The following is a 22,112-nucleotide window of genomic DNA, read 5'->3' on the forward strand; positions in this document are numbered from 1 at the left end:
GCCAAGATAATCTTTCCTTTCAAATTGGTAAATTATGAAAGAGGCAGAATGGGAAACTTTATACATTCTGTTTAATAGTAGTTTAAATAATTGCATTGGATTTTCTGCAATAAGTGGTGATGATATGTGTTGAGCTTTAAATCTGTTTAAATATAACCTAACTTTATCTTTTTTACTGGCATTATAAATTATTTCTGTGGTCCTTGGTACAACACTCAGGCCTGCTGCACACTCAAATACACACGCACACACACACTCTCTCTCTCTCAAACACTTTAAGGATAAAAGGTTTTACTGAATTAAGAGGCTTATTTCTCATCATGCTGATGGATATGTGAAGTCATCTGCTCGCAGCCCCGAACCCGTAGATCCGAACTTGTGTTAACACTCACCACAAGCTTGTATCTACAGGTCTGTGTCTGTGCAGCTTCAACAGCTTGAGCAGCATCAGCACAATACAGCAGCTCCTACCAACTTCATTGACCATCTCAGATATCTCCAATCAGGACCCTAAAACTGAGAGAAGTTGGGTTTCGGTCTTCCAAGGGTCCTTGACACTTTCCACACGTCTTATCTCTAAACTTTGATGGGATAAAAGGTGGTTTCATTTAAAAGGGAAAATATCCGTATTGCTACCTCCTTGTGTATATTTCAAATGTTAGTTTGTAGAAAACTGATGAGGACACGGAGCTCTTTCAGTCATTTAGCTGCAGTTTGGCCACAGTGTAACTGAAGCAGACATTGGCCCAATTAGAGAATGCAAAAGAAGGAATGACAGTTGCAATGATTGTTTCCTGACAAATGGCCACTTCCCACGTGTTAGCCTTTTCCATTAAGGGAGAAAATCTGATTGAAACTTTATCTGGATGAGTCAGACATGTCTAAAATGTTGTAATTACTTGGGAGATTGGATTAAAGTTTGCACCAATGAAAATACGTTTTTCACCCTGTTTTTCCCTGTTCTGGTGCAAATGTTTGCTCCCCTCATTCTGTTTTATATTCGCCAAACCCCTGAGCCATGAAGCCCTGGTGTCCAGGTCCGCTTGCTCCCAGGCTGAGGTAGTAGGTTGTATAGTTGAGAATTACACCGCAGGAGATAACTGTACAACCTCCTAGCTTTCCCTGAGGTATGCATGGCACTCTGCACAACTGGATCGATACAGTGCAATGTGATTGCTGCACAAGTCACACCCCAAAAAAAGAGAAAAGAAATCAAGCTGACTGCCTGATACCACACGCTCCACGTGGCTGATGGAGCAGCAGGAGAGTAAAAGCCATGCTTCCCACTTTTGGGATATAGATGCCAGATTGTGTGTCAATGATGTGTGTTTTTGTGCATTAAAGGATCAAATTGATCACTGGGACGTTTGGAGACTGACACAGATATTTTTGGACTGACATAAAAATATTTAAAGTAATAAATATGACATTTAAATGACAAAATATTACTTTAAAGACGAGGCTTTCAGGTTTTCACCCTTATTTTTCATGCCTCCTACTGTTATTATTATTATTGTTGTTATTATAACTGTTATTATTAATGTTATTATTGTTACTGCCATGATCAATCGTTCTATTATTTTTATTGTTTCTTTAATAGTAGACCCTTGTATTGGCCGTAAAATGGTGATAATTTTTGGATGTAGAATTCATGTTTGATTAGCTGGAATTGAAAAATATGTGTTATTTTATTTTCAAAATTAATTTATCAGAATAGCTTTACAATTTATATTAAATATAATTATTGTATTGTATTACGATGTAGGGTCTATGTAATAAAGGGTGGACAGCTGTAGTTGGTAGATGTCTGATTATTACTTAAGGCCAGAATGCGTGTGTTTATGTTTATGTTTTACTTTGACATATAAGATGTGTAGTGTCTTCTGCTTTGGCTGATTTGAGGTCAGAAACATTGGTGTGTGTTCAGTAGGCAGGTAGAGACAGCGTTGCACCGTCGCAGAGCGTTTGGCACTGACGTGAGGGCTTTTGAAAGCATGCTGCGTGTTGGAGGCATCAGTTCCTTTCCATTCTGAGGTGACATTTTATTATTCGCTCAGTGATAACCTCATTAATGGTGACGGCTGTGTGGAAGAAGTCCCTCTGCTTCACTCGTCCTGTTTGTGTAATGACAGTTATAAAGAATATCAGACACAAAAGGAAAAAAATGAGTTGAGCCTCAGACAACAGCGTCTCAGTCCATTTACAAGCACTGAAATCAACTGTCACCGCAAACAATTATTGTCATAATGTTTTCAATCAGCAGACGCACACTGCTGACAAAATATCAGACTGTGAAAAAGTGTGACACCCAGTCAGGAATACGTCTACATCAGCTCACAGAAAAGTCCTCAAAGAAGAGTTTAACATAGGGTTGCTGCTTGTGGGCCGCTACTGCTCAACCCTCCTCTCTACAGCTTTTCAGACTTTCATTTTATCAAAGCAAACCCTTTCATTCCCTCTACTCTCTGCAATATAAAACTGTACATGAGATTTCATGATTTTGGCAGAAGAGAAGGGAGCTGCTAACACTCCCAGTGCAGATGCAGTATCTGAGCATTAGCCCTCACACCGTTTATACTGTATACATTGATGCCGGCCAGTCCTCAGCCTCAACATCCACCAGTACGTCTGTTGTGTGTGCGTGTGTGTGTGTTCAGCTGAGGTAAAAGGTAGCAGAGCAAAAGACTGCCCCCTGTTGGTTGACTCTGGTAAGTGTCCAGCTGTGGGTTGGCTCTGATTTGGTGACTTTGCAAATGGTGGAAAATGAAACACAGGGATTTCGTAGGACATATGGACATATCCTGAAGTGAGATGCCTGTGTGGCTTTTTGTGAATACACATACTGTATTTCTAGTGTGTGTGTGTGTGTGTGTGTGTGTGTGTGTGGCACGACGCAATAATCCAAACCAGAGCAGAAAGTGAGAGCTTTGTGGGGTTTCATGCGGTCTGTGTTCTCCTCCATCTCCCTCCTTCTTTCCTTCTTTTTTCTCTCTATCAGATGTAGATACTCTATTGTAAGTAACATTGTTTGTTGTTTTGTTAGCAACAGTCTGCATTGTATACCCAGACTTTTTCACGTCCGTTTATGTATTTCCCCACTTTTTTATGTATATTGGTGTGAAATATAATCGTTTAAAGCATTTAGTAATGCTAAATTTAATACTTTTATAAAGTGATTGGTAATGGTTCCTTTTTCCTGCCCTTTTAGTCTTGTTTCGATGGATACGTGATACTTCTTTCACTGAAACATCCTCTTTCTTCTTCCTCATCATGGTTGCCATGGCAATGATTTCAAAGACTCATCAATCATCTCTGACAAGGTGCCAATCAGTCACTCAGGCCAACCTCTGCATCTGCTGCAGTCATCCAGAGGGCGTGTCCTGCTCGTCACCTTGGTCCTGCTGAGTGTACAGACATACAGCGACCACACTGCTTCCTCAGACCATGCTTGGGCCAGGGTGACAGATCTGGGTCTCCACTTATGTACTGCTTGGCAAGCTGGGGCTGATTCCTGGCCATTACCAGGAGATAGTACTTAAAGAGAGTGAAATGGGATCGATAAATCAATGGCGAAGAGCCATTTAACATAATACAAAGTTTATCTTTAACCTGGTGAAGGAGTTTGGTCTACTCCCTTGTGCACTAAAATTAATTTATGCATTTAAATCTCATGGCCATGAAATCTCTCTTCTGATGTGTTTTCTGTTTGTGCAGAGCTGCTTTACTCACACTGCACCTGTCTCTGCATGTTCATGCGTGTGCATACTATGCACATGTGTGTGTGTGCAGGCGTGTGTGTAAGCCTTTGTCTGCCTGCTGCAGACTCTCACCATCAAAGCAGGCTAATATTAGCACCTCGCCGAAGACCGTCTCTATCTGGACACAAAGCCGGTGATAAATGAGGGTAGCAGTGTTCGTGTGTTTGTGTGTGTGTGTACATATACATGCTTTTCAGGGTTGGGGGTGTAAACGGAGGAGCATGTTGTAGATCCAGATGCAGGTTTTCTCCAGTAACCGCAGCTGTATAGTGATAGAAAAACGGCACAATGCTCCGTCTGCCAGCAGAAAGGATTGGAGATTAGCCGGGCTGCAGACACAGTTGGTTGATCAGTCAGTCAAGGAGGGAGGGAGCAGAAGAAAAGCAAGAGGGCAGTGTGGTCTCAGAGATTTTTCTTTTTTTTCCTTCTCCCCAGTCTCTCTGGGCCCCGTCGCTGATTTGAGCCTGCAGTCGGTTGTACGTCGTCACTCTCCTTCTCTACTCCATCTGTTCCTCCCCCCATCATCTCTCCTCTTTCTCTCTTTCCTCCCTCCCTGACTCTCAGTCTCTCTCTCTCTCACTCACTCTCTCTGTCTCTCCATACCAAAGCCTGGGGGAGCAGTGGAGATTAAATGTAGCCTCTATAAGCCAAATCACATCATATAGCAATGTTTCTATAGCCCCTTCTCTCTCTGTCTCTCCTCTCTCTCTGTCTCTCCTCTCTCTCTGTCTCTCCTTGTCTTTCTGAAGGGATAGTATGAATGATGGCAGCCCATGTATGTGAGACTTTTGTTTTTGCATGCATGCAGAAGACACAGAGAGAGAGAACACTGGATTTATTTTATTGGTGGAAAACGGACACTGACAAGGTGGAAAAAACAACGAAAGGAGGACTACTTTCTCTCGCTACCCCCCACCCCCAAACTCCCTCTCCCTCTCTTTCTCTCTCGCTCTTGCCTGATACAGACGAAAAGAGGGCCTCTGGCTGTAAGCGAATACAGCTGTGAGGCAAATTAATGGATGATATTTCTCTCCCCCTTTCTCCTTTTTTGTTTTTCTTTTCTTTTTTTTTGCTTTTTCTCCTGCCTATCAACAAGGGAAGATAATGAGCCAGAGGGGGGGGAAGAAGGAGTACAGGAACGAGTACTAATATTGGAGAGAATAAGAGGGGTGAGAAAAAGAGGGGAGAAGAGGGGGAGGTGTTGGGGGGATGTCATGTTTTTTTTTCCTTCCTTCCCTCCTTTCTAGCTCTGCATGTGATTGAAAGAGGGAGAAAACAATGCGAGGGAAGAGGGAAAAGACGAGAGAAAGCGGAGCGAGACAAGAGATCAGCAGGCGCATTCGTTTTAACTTGGATTTGTGCATGAGAGAGAGAGCGTGTGTGTGAGAGAGAAAGTGTGCATGTGACTAAGTGTGTGTGAAAGTGTGTGTGTGTGCATTTTTCTTCCTCCCGCCAACCTGCCTCGGACCTGCAGGTTTTGATACAATGTAAGTAGAGGCTAAGGAGAAGGTGCAAGGAAAGGCAAACGAGTTTGTGTGTGTGTGTGTGTGTGTGTGTGTGTGTGTGTGTGTGTGTGTGCGCCCCCCCTCCTCGACACCCTCCCCCCTTCAGTGAGGCAGCATACTGGTATGCTTCTGGCTCTGTGGCCCTGGCTGCCAGCTCTGATTCTGTGGCTCGATGCTGGCTCTTTTAATTCAGCCCTCTCTCTCTCTCTTTCTGCTTTTCCTCCACTCTCTCTGGATTTCTCTTGGTCGCTCTCTTGCCACCTACCTGTTCTATCCAACCTCTCTGCGTTTCGTTTTCTGGGAAGAGGAATCGTCTCGCTGACTCTCTCTCTCTCGCGACTCTCCTCCCCAGACTGCTCACTCTCACTCTGTGCTTGTGTGTGTGTGTGTGTGTTTAAAGAGAGAGAGGGAGAGAGAGAAGAGATAGAGGAAAAGAGAGCGTGCAAATGGTTCATTACAGCTTGGTCCTACCACCCATCCTCATGCCTTTTTCTTTTCTCTGTCAGTCTCTCTCTTGCCATTTATTTCGCCTGATTCTGAGCAGCTCGCCAGACGGGCCAGCCTCTTCTTTGCATCGTGAGCATAACTGGAAATCTTGTTGCCGTGCTGTAAGTTAAAATCTGAGTTTTCTGTTTCTCTCTCTGTCTCCTATTTCTTCCCCTCCTGAGCAGGCGGCAGGCTAGAAGAACAACGAGTAAGGGGAACATCCTGGATCCAAAAGGGAGGGTGAGTCGGTACCAGCAAATACTCTTCCCCTCAACTCCCCTTTAAGCTCCCCATCTGTTTCCTAAGCTTTAGACCACCGTGGTAGCACGACGGAGCCGTAGAGCTTTGTTATCTTGCTTGTCTTTTTTCTCTGAGCAGCCTCTCCGGAGGATTCAGAGACGACGCTGCATGGGGAACTGCGCTAGAAACGATCAAGCAGGCAGGAGTGATTTCATGAACAGTGCACGATGTGACAGTCAGACGGGCATGCAAGTCATTGTGTCGGATGGATTGTTTGACGCTGTGCGGTCCTAGCTTCAGATTTCAATGGTGTAATGGACGCATCCACACAGGGCTTTTGTCTTGTACATCCGCGGCAATGATTAGAAATTATCTGCTGGTTGATTGTCCCTGAGACAGCGGGAGATCTTTGGGCATACTGTACAGCAGCAGGCTCTGTACCTGATAGCAGGAGGCATTTTTCAAAGTGCGGTATTGTTCAGCTGAGATGGGGGAGGGGGCAAGGGAGAAACAGAAAGAGAGAGTGATACAGAGAGAGAGAAAGAGAGTTGGGGGGGGCTGGCCAATGTTGTGTCTGGTTGAGGTTTGCACTTGTATGTTCACAAATATACATGGGGGCAGTGGAGGTTGCAGTGAGCGTGCTCAATAAATGTATGTAATTTGTGTGAGTGTGTGTTTAATTGATGTGTAGCTGCACGTCTGTAACCGGCAGAGTTCGCTCTGCATGCGGGAGATCCTCGCACGCTCTGAGTCCTCGTTTGACTCAAAGACAAGTTCAGCACACGGACGCTCTCTGGCTCAGGAACATGCCCGGTTGCTTTTAATGCCGAAGCAGAAAACAAAGGGATCAAGAGAGGGATGAATTCAGTCGTGTGAGACAGAAGATGTGTCTCTCTCCGTCCCTGAGACCCTAACTTGTGACGTTGTGCGTTCATGTCCACGGGTTAGGCTCTCGGGAGCTGGGAGGGATGCATGGCCAACACTATCTGCCGCACGATGCTGATTCGAACAATGGCGATCAGAGGAGGAAGGCCGTGGCGCAGTGAGCTAAGGCGTTCACCGCGCACACTCACCGTGGTAGCACTTCTCAGTGTGGCTCACATGCTGCTGCTATTGCATGTCACCTGGGCCTTTCTTGTGTCCCCCCCGTTGCACCGTGCATATGATGGAATGTGGATTAAGCAGATACTGTGGACGGACTGGTCTGCGGGGACATCTCTGGGGTTAGGAGGATGGGGAGGATGTGGCACACTGTTTTAAGGGTCATGTGACAAAGTTAGGGCAGGATGAGTTGACGTGTCCAGAAAGATGAAAGAAAGCTATCATCTTTTAGCAATTGATTGTCGCTAATTATTTGCTTTTGCCCTTTGCCTGGACTTAAACATCAATTGTCGGTCAGTCAGTTTTGGCAGCCCTAATGTGATAATGCCTGTCTGGTCATATAGAAAGCACTTAATGTGGCCTCATGCTAATTTAGTATTTTGATCCAATTTCACACATGAATGTCTTTAATACTACTCTTCAATGGAGACATTGAATGCTGCTTTAAATGGCTTCCCACCCCAGAGGAATAACATCCTCTGGCTAAAGTAGTGAATACTTGCACTTTGAAGCATCTAAGCTAATTATAACAGCTTCAAGTGGGAATGCTAACTGTATAGTAATGCCTGTTAGCTGGTAAAGTAACGGCTAAACAGCTGGTTAGCATGTGTAGCTTATTGAGAGATAATGCTAATGCTGAGGTGATGGCCTTAACCTCTTCACACACCACTGAACAGTGTTAAGTAAAGAAGCATCTGTTGGTGAGAGGCTCTTTGTTTCTACCGCAGGCCAGGCTGTCTTATGTGTGTGTGTGTGTGTGTGTGTGTGTGTGTGTGTGTGTGTGTGTGTGTTTGCACCTTTATGGCTTGAGAGCAGCACAGAGTAATGCTGAGCGTGACGATAACAGCTCTGTACATTATGTGCTTGACCTCAGTGAACCCCCAACGATGTTAATGCTCACTCACTCGTGCTAACCCAGACGTAAAGGTGGCAGGAGGAACATACTCACAGCGCAGCAGACTGAGAATGACCCCCAGCGCCTTGTTTCCACTCTGTGACACGTCTGCGTCCTATGATTCATGTTAATAGTGCTTCCCTGAATGCGACAATTGGATTGGCGTCGGGCTGCGACCAGAGGGACGGCACACTTTGTCATCAGTAGTAACAAGCAATCCCACTCACTGACTTTGCTACCATGACCAGCCAAATTGTTATTCAAAGCAGCACATGGTGGCTCGTCGGGGCCCACGTTCTTTTTTGTCTTAGCCTTGGTGTTCTTTTCTCCTCCGACTGGAAGGCTTAGTTTGCCGTGTCATCTTCCCATGCTCGTTGCAGTTTGTACTCTGGAGGCCATCACTCTCCTGAGACCTATTTCCAGCAGCAGCTCTTAAACAGCATGATTCATCGATATTTGACTGAGGAGCTAATATCACAGTTTAATGGGGCATAGAGTGAATGTTGATACATCCGTTTTCCGAGGATGCTTACCTTTATTTAAATTCTTACTAGACTCCAAACACTTGTTGATCTAAGATTTGAACAAATGGTTCCAAGTGTCAGTCATCAGTCATGTTAGCGAATGGCCTTTCCGCTGATTTGTGTGAAAGTGGCCTTTGTTACAGGATGTTTGAAGACTGTTAAATACTGAGATTTGTGCGATGGATTGGCTTGAATCCATAGACTGCTTTGCTGCATGTTCTGTATATTCAACAGAGAATATGGCTGACTTCTCCAATCATCGTAATCGTGGATATTCCTCTATTTCGATCGATACATGACATCATCAGCTTGACGGTTTGGCTTTTTAATTTTGACCTTCTGAAGTATATTTGAAACACTCCCTCCCTCTGTGAAATTCATTCAGCCGACGGTAGCTGGGCATGCTGTGTGCTCTGGCAGGTGTCACCTCTGATGGGGTGGATTCCCTGAGATGTTTCCGTCCTGATGTTAATGAACTAATATGGATTTTAACACCCCCACTCCCCCAACCCTTTTTCACTGGTAATCTGCTGCTCAAGCAATTCACTTATGTAATGCCTCTGTGAGCCCTGTCTCTCTCGCTCTCTCTCTCTCTCTCTTTTTCTACCATTACTCTGCCTCAAAATCGTTTTTTTTTATTTGTTCGGCTTGGTGAACAAACACTAACCTGGAGCGACTCAGTGTCTAGCCGGTAAGCTCGAAAAGGGCTGCAGGCTTGCTCTCCATTGTTCGGCTGCTCTGCGCACTGTCTGTACACTGTGTCCCCATGGCTGAGGCAGACACCGACGATAGACAGACAGACAGACAGGCTGGTGTTGAATTTTATTTATCTATTTGTTTATTTTATTTCCAAAAGGATGTGGGCCAATCGACATGATACGGATGGTACAGTTGGGAGGCTGTGTCTGTTAATACATATTTAACTTACATGTGTAAGATTCGCCGAGGATTATTTTACTCGACCGCTTCACTAAACTTATTGCTTCTGCTTTTGTGGTTCTAAATTTTGGCTGTTCCTGTATTGGTTGAATCCAATGCCAGGAAGCAGCTTTTGATTTGGTGAACTTTTGTTAAGGTGGACTGTTTTCGATGCAGAGGATGACTTAAACCTGGTCAGCAGAACACTTCAGGTGTATAGGGCACAATATGCAGGGTTTCGCCCACGACCACGTCAAGAAAATGTTTGAGGAATAAGCCTGCTTGGTCAAAGTAGTAGTCCATAAATTGATCAGGAAGATCAATCAATACATTTTGAAAAATAATCAAACAAGGTGACAGACGATTAGACAGCGGGGGTGGTTTCTCTCCGTGCTGAGTTTACTGTAACCATTCTGCAGTTGTTTTTTTCTGCCACTCCCTTCAATGCACAGCCTGCTCTCGGCTGCAGGCGGGAGAAGCACTGGCATCAGTAATCAGAGCTGGTCAGTGTATATGTGTGTGCGCTTCCTACAGTGGCTGTCGCGTGTTTGTGTGTGTTTAGCAGTGCCTCACACTGCAGAGGGGTTCACTACCCCCTCCTTCCAGTCTGTCGTGTATGAACGAACATGGCGCTGCAGCACCACCTGCCCCCTCACGCTGGCTAATGCCCCCCTACCTATGGCTGAGAGAAGCCAGGAGGTCATTTTTTGAATAGTTGCACACCTGTGGCCTATTTACTTGCCACATAGCTGAAATCGCTGAGGCATTTCTCAGTACTGTAGCTTGGCCGATTTTACCAGATTTAGAATTTGGGGCAGCTCCAGTACTTTCATCATTTTTTCTTGTTGGTTTTTTCACTGTCTGTTTCAGCTGCCAAACTGTTTGCTGTTTCGACTGCAGTCTGAGCAGTTTTTAATGTGCTGCTGGGGCGGATGAGTCTGTCGTGTGTGTTTGTCCTTCCTGACTGGCTAAAGCCAGTTTAAAGGAGCTCGGGAATTGTGCACGCAGCCACATCACACCAGCAGATTAACCAGACTACACACTAACCTCATTAATCTGAGAGAGACTAATGTCACCAACAATGTGTCAGCAGTCACACACACACACACTAACACACACACACACACGTTTAAAGCTGTTCCTTTTGTCTTTATGGAATAGGAAGCCAGGTATTGATGACTGGAGGCCAAGGCAGAGCCCGTCCGCTCCTTCTCCCCAGCGGGCCTCAGTATCAGTGTGTAAAGACCGGCTGGAAATCCCCTGATGATTCAACATTTAACACTTTACTGCCACACTAACCAAATAGCTGCAAATGTTTTTGTTGGATTGTTTGAAGGAATGTCTTAAGCATGTTGGCTGCAGTTAGTGTTTTGGATTTATTCATTTTTTTTCTTCAACAGGCTTGAAACCAGGAAGCTGTGCAGATGTGTGCCTGCAAAGAGATTTGAGTTTTGGTTTCCAAGTTGGATTCTTCTTGTTTTTAGGTAGAGCTGGAAAGGTTTGGATGGACTCTCTGACCTGCTCTCAGTCCTTTGGAAAGTCTTATAACAGCATTAGAATCTTTGCGACATTATGGAAATTACTTTTTCATGACTGGCTGGCTTTTTTTAATAACTTTGTTTTAGTCTTTGGTTAGGAGCTCATACGGTAGCTTATTATGTGAATAGTTGAACAACAGACAATTGATTGGCAACTCTCTTGGTAATCATTGAATCCATTAAGTCATTTTATTAAACAGAAATGCCAAAGATTTGCTGCTTTCACCAAGAACTATAAATTGAAGTAGATGTTAGTTTGGACAGTATAGTTTTTATATTTCATTTTACAACAAAATGTCTAATGGATTAACTCAAATGTATTTTTTGTGTTTCTTATTTTTGTTATCCCACTCAAGGAAACGGAAGTGTCACAGCAGAAGTAACGAATTGTGTAGATTAATATTGTCTCCTCACTTGTTTGGGACTATTTTTGTTCAAACACTATAAAATTATTGCAGCTGAATGTTTTACATCTGCTTATCCCTGTTAGCTTCCTGTCCTTTATCTGTAGGTGTATCATTACAGCACATTGAGAGGCACTGGAAACCCGAGTCACGTCCATGTGTGTCCAAACATTCTTGGCAAATTAAGTTGATTCAGATTTTTTAAAGCTATTCTATTAAAACCTAGTTAAATTTAGTTTTTCTTACTTTTATATTTCATGCTTTATTTTCTGTGTAGAAGCCACTTAAAATGTGTGTACTATTATTTTTAAATTTCCCTTTGTGAGCTCGAAGGGAGATTGTGTTACCTTATTTACTATTAAATTCTATTAATGCCGAAAATAATTTCTTTCAATTTTCAAAACCACATTCTAATATCCATGACCTGTTGTTACCTGTGAACAGCCTCAGATCAGGAGAATCACCATCAAATTACTTCTTACTACAGTCTTTGCTCATTTGTGACTTTATTATTGTCTTTTGATTTCAGCGGTTTTCTCTAACTTTTACCTGTGCGATCTGTGACTTCAACATATTGCACATTGTCAGTTAATGTCATATTCCAATAAATTGAATGTGGAGTAAAATGTTTTCCCTGTTTATTTATTTTTGCTTTTGTTTTCTAAAATAACTGATCAACCACAACAAGGAATAGTAATTATTGCCTTTGTGTGACATGTTGCTAATGACTGGATAAATATCATTATGACCGAAGATTACACAACTTTTCAATATTTTATAATATGGCAGTGATGTGAGAGCAGAACAGTGAGTGCAGTGTGAGACAGAGACGTCTAACAGTTGTGTCTAAATAAAGTCTCACTGCTGTCATTTCACATGATTATCAGTTCTTTCCACTGTTGTGCTTATAAATAGAAGCTCTAAATGAATGGGGAGATTTTGCCATTTGGCGTGTTTTACATTTTATCTTTGGGGCTATCTTTTATGCCTTTTTAAGAGCTTGAATCTGTTTCAACAAGATTAAATCCTCGGCATGATGTGTGTTTCTGTGGAGCTGCCAAGATGTATTACAACCCCTCCTCTCCTGACAGCATACATCAAGCAGTAAATGGACCTAAATAAAGACATTCAAAAAGTCTCCTGACACGCAAGTTCTCAGAAGTCAGTGTGCTTGTCGAAAAGAGTCCATATGATCTGGAATGGGATGTAAGCATTTGTGTGTGGTTATTTGGTGGGTTATAATACCAGAATAATTCATTATTGTCACTTACATTATTAATTAATGTGTGCCATGGTAATTATCTGCATAAATACAGTAAATAATTCATTAGTAATGCAAATTTTATTTGAAGTATGCAAATGTTAATAAACGTCCCCCCAGTCTGCTTCACGTGTTTCTCATGTCTTCACACTCGTTAACACTACAGTGCTGTGTGAATGTAATGTACAGCGCACGGGTGGTTTGTGCTGATTCTGCTCCAGCAGCTTTGTCTTCTTCTCACTTACAGCTCATTAAAACAGGTCAGGACATGTCAGAATGGTCCGAGAACATGAGACGGATATGACAAACTGAAGCAAGCCTCACCTGCCCATTCACACATGTACACACAGTTTCGTGATGAATACCATATCCTGACCTGGATTTACATCTGTAGCACACTCACTGACATTCAGATGAAGAAATGCATTTGTTTCCTAAAGTGGCCCCAATGCTACAATGTTGATGTGTTCTGTATAATTCTGTATAATTTAAATGTCTTGCTTTTGTAATAAAATCATTGATTGTTAAAATACCCCTCTGTTGTATTATTGCAATGCTCACATTTTATCATACATAGCATACTAACTACTTGGTATATTAGTACTAGCAAAATGCTAGTGTTAGCATTAGCGATTTCTCAATACTAGTTCAATTTTCCCATATATAATGTTTTGCTAACACGCACGTTTACATTATGCTGTGTGATAGTTGGTTACATGATAACACTTAAGCATATGGAGGCTAACTCTAATGCTAAAACTTTAGCATAAAGTACTGTGTGATCACCTCATACTAACACTGTTGATGGTGGCATTAAGAATGCACCTTGCTAATTAAAAGGCCCAATGCTAACATTTTAGGCCACACTACAAGATAATAAACAATGCTAATATAACATTTTAGCCTACATAGCATCGGGTGGTAAATGGCTTCTATACCAACTCTTTATAACATATTTAAGAGTCAACTGGGATAGAGTCAGTCCAATCATTTTGTGTGTTTGTGGATGGGCACAGAGCGAAGCAGCAACAACAGCGTGTTCGGATGTTCTCGAGTCTCGTCTCAGAAGGAGCTCACCCGAACAGTAACTGGGATGGAGGTCGAGGAGGTGCATGGAAATGGAGGGCAGTGCAACTTGTGCCTGTTGGTTGCACCACGTCTCTGTTTCTGTGTGGAATGAAAGAAAGTCATCTTTAAGCAGATACTGCCACAGCCTCATCCACAGCCTGACAGTGCTGTCAACAGTCTAGCAAGAGTGTTGCAGACCTGAATGCTCTGCAGGTGAACTTTCTGTGCAGGGGCTGAATGATATAGGCACACGTCTCATATACAATCATGTTGGGTGTGTAGCAAAACTCAATTATCTACAGATATAAAAACATGACCCAAGAGAGCACAAGCACATGACAAATCATTACACATTCCTGAAGTTGTTTGGGATGAAATATTGTCATTTTTCTGGCATCCCTTTAACCCAGGACCTGCCTCCTTCACCTCAACTATTTCCTAGAATGACTTTTAATAGAGTTCATGTCAGGACCTGTCACAGGCAGCTTTGGCTTTTACAGTGGATACAGTGATGACAGGGATTTGGACATTTAGAGCTGAAACAGCGAGACGGTTGTAGAGTCAACAAATGGAGTAATTTAAGAAAGGAGATTGTCTAAATCGACACAGTCATGTCGTTTCTTCAAAACTCAACATGCCCAACTAATTGCAGTATAAACAGGCCCCTACTGCAAAGTAACCTGATGCTCATTGTTGTTTCTCAACTGAATATTTTTTTGTTAATTCTCTTTCATGAAATCTCTCAAAGAAATAGTTTAGTAGTTCATGATATTGGATTTGTGTTTTTTCAAAAACTAGAATTTTCAAGAATCGTGTCCATTTGGATCACACAGCTTCAACATAAACAAAGAAATAGATTTACTGTGCTGCATGTGATAATGTCAATTATACAAAAATAAAACAAGAATTTATGGAATATAGTACAAATAAATCTGATATGCTTAAAACACTTAAATATATAGTTCTAAATATAGCATTATCAGTTTGTTTATATTTTCTTTGTAATCAAAACTGATTTAAATATTACAAGCAATCGAAATACAACAAATAAAGTACTTTTAATTGAGTTTAATTATAATGGATAAAGGAAAACTATAGATACTTGGTTGCCACACATGCATCTACATTGGTTTTCTATAAGCACACACCTCTGTAAGCTTAATGGCAGATTTACAACCCTCCTGATGAAATCTCACACTGACTCTTCTTATGAATTTAATTGTATTCAATCTCTTAAAGTTTAAGATCTTGGACAGCTACAGATGCCACAATCATCAAGACATCTCTGAATTTTCGAAAGAGAAATAAAATTTAAAAATAAAATTCAATTGTATCCGTCTCATAAGGGGTCTCCCTTCTTTTTAATGATGTTCTTGTCAAACTGCAATTTTTAGGCCAGCATGTGTAGAAAATAAGATCAAATTAAATTGTAATATTTGTTGATGTTGTTGTACTATGTGAAATAAATATTGGCTCTATTCTGCTGTTGATATTTTAACCCCTTCTTTGTGAATATACTCAATTGATAAATGACAACATTAAAATGATATCATTGAGCACCAGATTCAATAAACAGTAATATATAGAGTTGGCATTACTTTTAAATGATGATGTATTATTTTATCTGCTGCTGTATTATTGTATCTAGTATTATACCATTTGCTGTATTTGATTTTAACTGAGATTGTTGTGTTTTGCTTCTTGACTCTGATGTGTTGTTCTCTTTGTAACAGATGTTTTAAAAGGGGCAATATGAATTAGGTTATTATGATTATGATTATAACATTTCAGTTTGTATTTTCCAGTGTTCCTGTGGACATAAAAGAATTGTCTTTCTTTCAAGTAATTTACAAGAGTAAATTAGATTATTCTAACAATAATAATTTAACATTTTCAGATAAAGGGAGATGATGAGGAAAACATACATTAACATCTGATCATGTTAGATTTATATTGTTTTCTCTTCAGTTCAGTTTGTGATAAACTGAGAGCCTACATGCAGTACATTTAATGTGTCACATTCTTTTAGCATTTTAATTTCATAATCTCCTCACCTCAACATGACTTCATTAACACAGTTATCTTGTGAGTTGACTCCCTGTGTGGTCGCCATGGAACCCTCTGATCATAGATCTGATCAAAAGCACAGTGGACAATTCAGTATTAGAAACTGCACTGGGCTTAATAGATTGTAATGATGCATGGTATTTCATTTATTGCGATCACATTTATGTCTTAGTTCTTACCGTAGTTTTTCCATTTTAGTCAAACATGGGTGTTGTGAGCTCATTTCAGTAGGTTTTAGATCAAACACAGTGTCGGCCGCATGAGTGTTGGAATAGAGATATAAAGGCAGAGAGAACAGTGACAGCACAAAGCTGAATCTCTCGCCCTCTCTATCCCTCCATCTCTCGCTCGCTCTGCCTGTAAATCCATGCTGAAATTTGGCTCTGACACTTTGGAGCTCTCTGCAGCCAGAAGTAGGCCAAAAGCCATCCGAGGACAGCGCTCAGAGTGAGAACGAGGGAGAGGCAGAGCGAGGCAGGGAGGCAGCCAGCCGAGGACATGAAGGATGTGGTTTATATTATTTTACACCTTGATTGATTTCCAGCTCTGAGATGACACAATTTTTTCGGGGATAATTGTTGGGTTTTAATTTGATATTTTTATATTCATATTTATGGCATTTTATGAAAGAGTGGTATTAAGATAATGATTCAATTCTACACATAGCACAGTGTTTAAAACGTCTGCATGATGTTAAATATTTCAGAAAAAAAGGTTGTTGTGGGAAAACAAAACAATATAAAGTATGAGTTAAAGCATTAAAGATTTAAAAAAAGCACAAAGCTGCTCCACTTTCTGTTTTGTGGTAGAAAATGCTGACCTGTTTCAAGGCAGCATTTTTACACATAAAAAACAGTATATTTGAAATGGTCTTTGTTATATTTTTGTGGCTTTTAAGACAAAATAAAAATAATTCTTGTGCTTCTGTGGAATGTACAAATTCACTAACTCAACCTTGTACAATTCAAATAGCCTACAAAATGTGCTTTGTTATGCCTTGCCACATTCTTGATCTTGAGGTTACAAAGTTGTCTTTACATATTTTACAACTGCAACATCCAGTATTTTTCTGTAAATCATTTGTGTTCACAGTTTGTGTTCCTGTCTCAAAGCAGCTAAGGTTACATTTTTCATCTGAGTTAACTAAAGGTCCACAAATCTCCTGAACACATCTCCACACAAGCCCAACTGTCCACTGAACATCATCATCCTCCACCTTTTTGTGCATATTTAATATTTGAGTACCATAGAAAAGATATTCTGTATTCTGTCAGTGGAATGGGACAAAGAAGGATACAGTTCATCTTAAACAGTCTCTACTTAGTTCTGAACTGCAGTAAAAAAAAAATATATATAAGATTCACATTTGTAAATTATGAATTATTTCCAAAGGCTCTGACTTTAGAATTTCGGAATTGAAAAGAGTTGTTTTACTTGCATAAACTTAAAGACCCATGAAATGGAAAGAAACTTGTCAATTGTTCATTTATCTCTTTGACAAATTCATGTAACAAAAACATCATAATAATTTTATATCTAAATCTGTATTCTCTGTAAAAACCTTTTTAACCATATGATGACTCTTCCTGCACTCAGGGACGTTTACTCATTTTGTGTCCTCACACAAAAAATAAACGATTTGATCATGGTTGTCATTTTCTTCCATTTCATCCCTGTCTGATTCATCAGTTAATTCCTCAGGTTTAGGTGAAGGTGGTGGTAAAGAACAGAGAGCAGGCTTCTCTCGTGGCTTTCCATGTTGAGCTGCGAGTTACAGTCAAATCTGTGTGACGCATATTCAGCGCTATTGGCTACTTTACACGTCAAATCATATCCACGACACTTCCCTCCATAGCTTCATCTTCCTACACTGAATTAAATAACACTGCGACTGTAAGTTTTAGCTCAAATGTGTTCAGTTATTTAAAGAAATAAATATGGTCTGTAACATGAAACCTTAATCTAACCCTAACCCTGCTTTTACTATTGAGTATGCAGTTATGAAAACACTATCAAACATGCAATATGTTAATCAATATATAGAATATTCACTCTTTTTAAATTTGAACATTTTCATAACTATTAATTATTACTGAATCTCAAACAGGTTATCATAAGACATTCATTGAACTATTTTCTACTTTGGTTAACTTTGTTAAATATGTTTAGCAAAAACCTAATGTTCCCAGATTTAATTTCTACAGTTGTATTAATGTAAATAACATAAAATACATTTCTATTAACCATCTGCAAAAATATTCTCTGCCAACATTTAAAAAAAAATATGTTGCTAACATGTAAAATTACTACTTAGTTCAGATTAAACACATTTATGGTTAAAATTAAAAGATATTACACAGTGATAAATGTGTACAAGATACGTCAATGTAAAAGCCAATAACTTACTTTGATATGAGTTCCAAATGACAAAATGTATGTTAATCAGATAAGACCTTGAATAATAAGACAGAATCGATCATTTAAAAAAACAAATTTTTACTATAATTGGTGGTGAGTAAAAAGCTTTACCCAGATTTATAATTGACATTTGTAAGAAGTAGTAGTTTTCTTTGTTGAGTAATAAATACATTAGTTGTACCAATAATAATGTCAGAACAACTTGTGGTTTTGTTGGGTTCTGAGTCGTGGCCTCAGCTTTGAAAGGACCTGGAGCTGATAGAAACATGTTATTATCTTGTGAATGTTTCCACTAAACCTTCCAGAGACAATGAGCTCAGCTGGCTCAGCTCCTCATTCTGCTGAAAATCACTCCTGACACACAGCACAATATGAACATATTTAATCAAAGGATGAAATGAAAACCACGCGCAGACACACACACACACACACACATATATCCATTCAGATGAATTTGATTCTGTGAGATGATTAATTACACGTTTTTTTCTTTTTCATAAGATCCATTACATGTGTTCAGGCAGACACAGTGAGAACATAGGGTGAGTTTTCAACATTGCTCTTAGTGCCCAACACTGACAGAAATCCTGGCCGGGCTCAGCCCTGCCATTTATCAAGGCACTTATACGCATATCAAGCCAGTTTTATTGCGAGACCTCAGTTGTTACCATTACAGATATAGTTCTCCTTGTCCTCTTTATACCCCGGCATGAGCCACATGGAATCTAATAACTACAGACATGTTTTAACACCCAGTTAATAATTCAGTTTAGCTTTTTTATGTATTAGCACAGTGAAATACCTCTAACCAAAGATGTATGTCTTCGGCCCTGTCCATTTGTGTGTTTGTTTGTTTGTTTTATCAGCAGGATTATGTAACCACTACTGAACAGATTTACACACAACTTGATGGAAAGATGGGACACAAGCCAAGAAATAACCCATTACATTTTGGGATGATTCCAGGATGTTTTTCTTTTTCTTTTAAAATGTCAGACTGGGCATGTTTTGACATTTTCACTGATTTCCAAGGAAACAATTCGTGGCTTTGGGAGTTTTTTTGACTTTTGAAAAAGAATCTGGCATATTTAGCGAACTGATATCTTTGAGTGTCTGCAGTATGGTGCAGCTCCATTGAATTTAAGGGGACTGTTGGACCTTGCCAGAGCTCTGAGTGACATTCTAGTTTGTATTACAATTGTGAACATTTGAATACCTACAGTTTAGTTTGGAACAAGTTTTGTGTTGTTGTTGACTTACAATTGCAAAAATAAACCCCCTGATCCCTATTTTTCTTTCTGTAAAATATTTGGTAATTCACTTTGTCCTCACCCCATGTGAATTCCTTCACAAATGAAAAGCCTTGAGGCCTTTCCTCACCCAGTCTCTCCAGATGTAATTCCTAAAAAGATGTGTGTCTTGCTTCCCTTCGAGGTTCACTTCACCATTTCTCCTTCTCTCTTTCCCTCTCGCCGCTCTGGCTCTCAAGCAGTTGCAGAGGCTCCTCTGGACATTAAATACAGCTTTCATTTCAGCCAGTTCCCGCTGTAATGAAACTGTAATGATGCCCATTCACTGCTGCTCGCTCTGCCAGAACAAACCCAGTGACCTCGAGGTAGTGCATGGCATACGGGCCCCATCCCTCCAGTTGTGAGTGCAGGGTACTGGAGAGGGACTCCTGGAGCACTGGCTGGATCGGCTCCCAAAAACGCTGAGGAGCCGGGCCGAGGGGAGGAGTGGAGGGAGATAGAGAGATAGACAGGATAGGTGGATAATGGAGAAATGGAAAACAAGAGAGAGATATTTCCACCTCAACCCAAACACCCCCCCCCCACCCCCTCATTTGCTTTCAGACACGAACTGAACTCCACAGATACTCCGTACTTTCTCTGGAGGAGGTGCCTGTGTGTATGCAAATGTCCGAGTGAGAGGCTCCGCAGTGTCTGCAGACTTTCTCTGCCTGGCCTCCTAGTATAAAGTTCGTAGAGATTCAGGAGAATCCGATGTGAGAACACAGCAGGGGGTCCCCCGCTGGATTGATCGTGAGCGAGTGGGGGGGGTTGATAGTGATGAAAAAACAAATATATTCAGGTGAAAAAGCAGTTTCACACACGTCGAAGACATCGACGGAGATGTTAAGAGAGTTTGTGGTGATAAGAGCTGTCTGTGGTTTTTTTTAAGAAAATCATGTGATCGCCACAGCGGAGTTAAAACGTCACTTCCTGTCTCCACCTCTCGCCTGAATAATGCGGAGGATTTGTTGTTGTTGTGAACGCGTCTGAGCAGAGAACCTCCCACTGTCTCCAACCTCCAACTCCACAGCCAATTCTTCAGATTTTACCCGCAGGTCATTAATTTCTCATCCACTGCCTCCTCCTGTCTTCTCTACATTTCTCACTTCTCTCTCCTCTTCTCTTCTTCAGAACAAACAGTAGACTCAGTTGAAAATATAGATTCTTTAAAAGTATGTGTGCATGGGCACGTATACAGTATACTTTTATTTCAATGTCGAACTGTGGGTGCAGTGCTAGCAGATACAGTACATGAGGGAGAGATATTTTCCATCTCTAACCTATAGGACAGTAGGTGTGTGATAGCTTAGGTGGAATCCTCATCTCTGTGCTTCTATATTCAGAGGCTTGGATAGTTACTGTGTGGACTGTATACTGTACTTTACTTATTTATTTATACTTCATATTTTATAGACTATAGGTGCTGGGGGAAAAAAAGTCTCCTCAACTAAGTTATCAAGTATTTGTGGGCAGTTGTTAAGTCCATTAGTTTCAATAAAGGACTATATCTATCTATGACTTTTTCACATTTCTCACTATTTTTTTACTCCCATTATTTCGAGAGTTGACCCCTTCAGGCCTGCTATAGTTAATAGGTTTTTAACCCGCATTCTGCTTGTGCATGTTGGGCTTTCACAAACTGCAACCATCTCTGTTTATCTTATAGTGACATTAATGAAAACTAAACGTTGTCATGAACGTGGGGAAACTTGGTTGAAAATGAGGAGTATTAATCAGGCTGTGGAAACAGTTGCACAATGTCTTCTGTTGTCATGCTGTTGTCATGCTGATCTCATCAGGATTGTCTCTGATTGGACTTCAGACTTCACTTCTTTAATGGAGATTCTGTGTCTTCTGCTCCATTTTTTTAATCTGCATTTTATAGGCCTTTCAATCTTCGGCCATGTCAAAGTGAGAGCCCCTTTTAGTAAATTTAGTTAAATATTATATGTATTAGTCCAATAATGTAACTGTAATATGAGAAAAATTGCCATTAGCTTGGTTTGTTTTTCTTATATACAGTGGTTTCAAATGAATGGCAGTAAATACACAAGAGAGCAAAACATGCAAAGGTTTTACTGATTTCAATGCAGAACCTCTGCTTTACATGTTTAACTTATCACAAGATTTAGGTTCAATTAAACTACTACATGAGGTTGAAGATCCTTGCAGCTATAATTAGACATATTTATCCAGCTTAGCAAAAATCCTGGGGTCGCGTATTGAGAAGTATTGAGAATACTCACAGTATTTTTGCAGTCAAACAACATATTACAGCCTGGGCAGTCCGGATTTGGATCATGTCACAGCACAGCATCATGTAAATGGTAAATGGTTTGTATTTATATAGCACTCTTCTAGTCTTGATGACCACTCAAAGAGCTTTACAGTACAGTTTATTACCATTCACCCATTCACACACGTTCATACACTGCATCTATGGGCAGCACTTTTTCTATTAGGGGCAATTTGGGGCTCAGTATCTTGTCCAGCAGGCAGATGGGGCGAAGACTGCGATTGAATCATTAGAGGACGATCGCTCTACCCCCTCCGCCACAGCAGCGCCCCCAAAATGTAAACAAAACTATTGAACTGCTGAAATTATTGAAGTCCTGAACAATCATCAACCTATCATAG

The 22,112-nt window shown here is 40.8% G+C and overlaps 1 long non-coding RNA gene across 1 annotated transcript; it reads left to right on the plus strand.

Annotated features, from left to right (window-relative positions):
- Positions 1 to 261: 261 nt before the first annotated feature.
- Positions 262 to 13,162, plus strand: LOC118105732. Its single transcript, XR_007032608.1, has 2 exons — positions 262 to 5,871; positions 10,589 to 13,162. It is a non-coding gene; the product is annotated as an uncharacterized LOC118105732 (long non-coding RNA).
- Positions 13,163 to 22,112: the final 8,950 nt, after the last annotated feature.

This window comes from Hippoglossus stenolepis, chromosome 4, assembly GCF_022539355.2.
Source record: "Hippoglossus stenolepis isolate QCI-W04-F060 chromosome 4, HSTE1.2, whole genome shotgun sequence".
Taxonomy (NCBI): Eukaryota; Metazoa; Chordata; class Actinopteri; order Pleuronectiformes; family Pleuronectidae; genus Hippoglossus; species Hippoglossus stenolepis.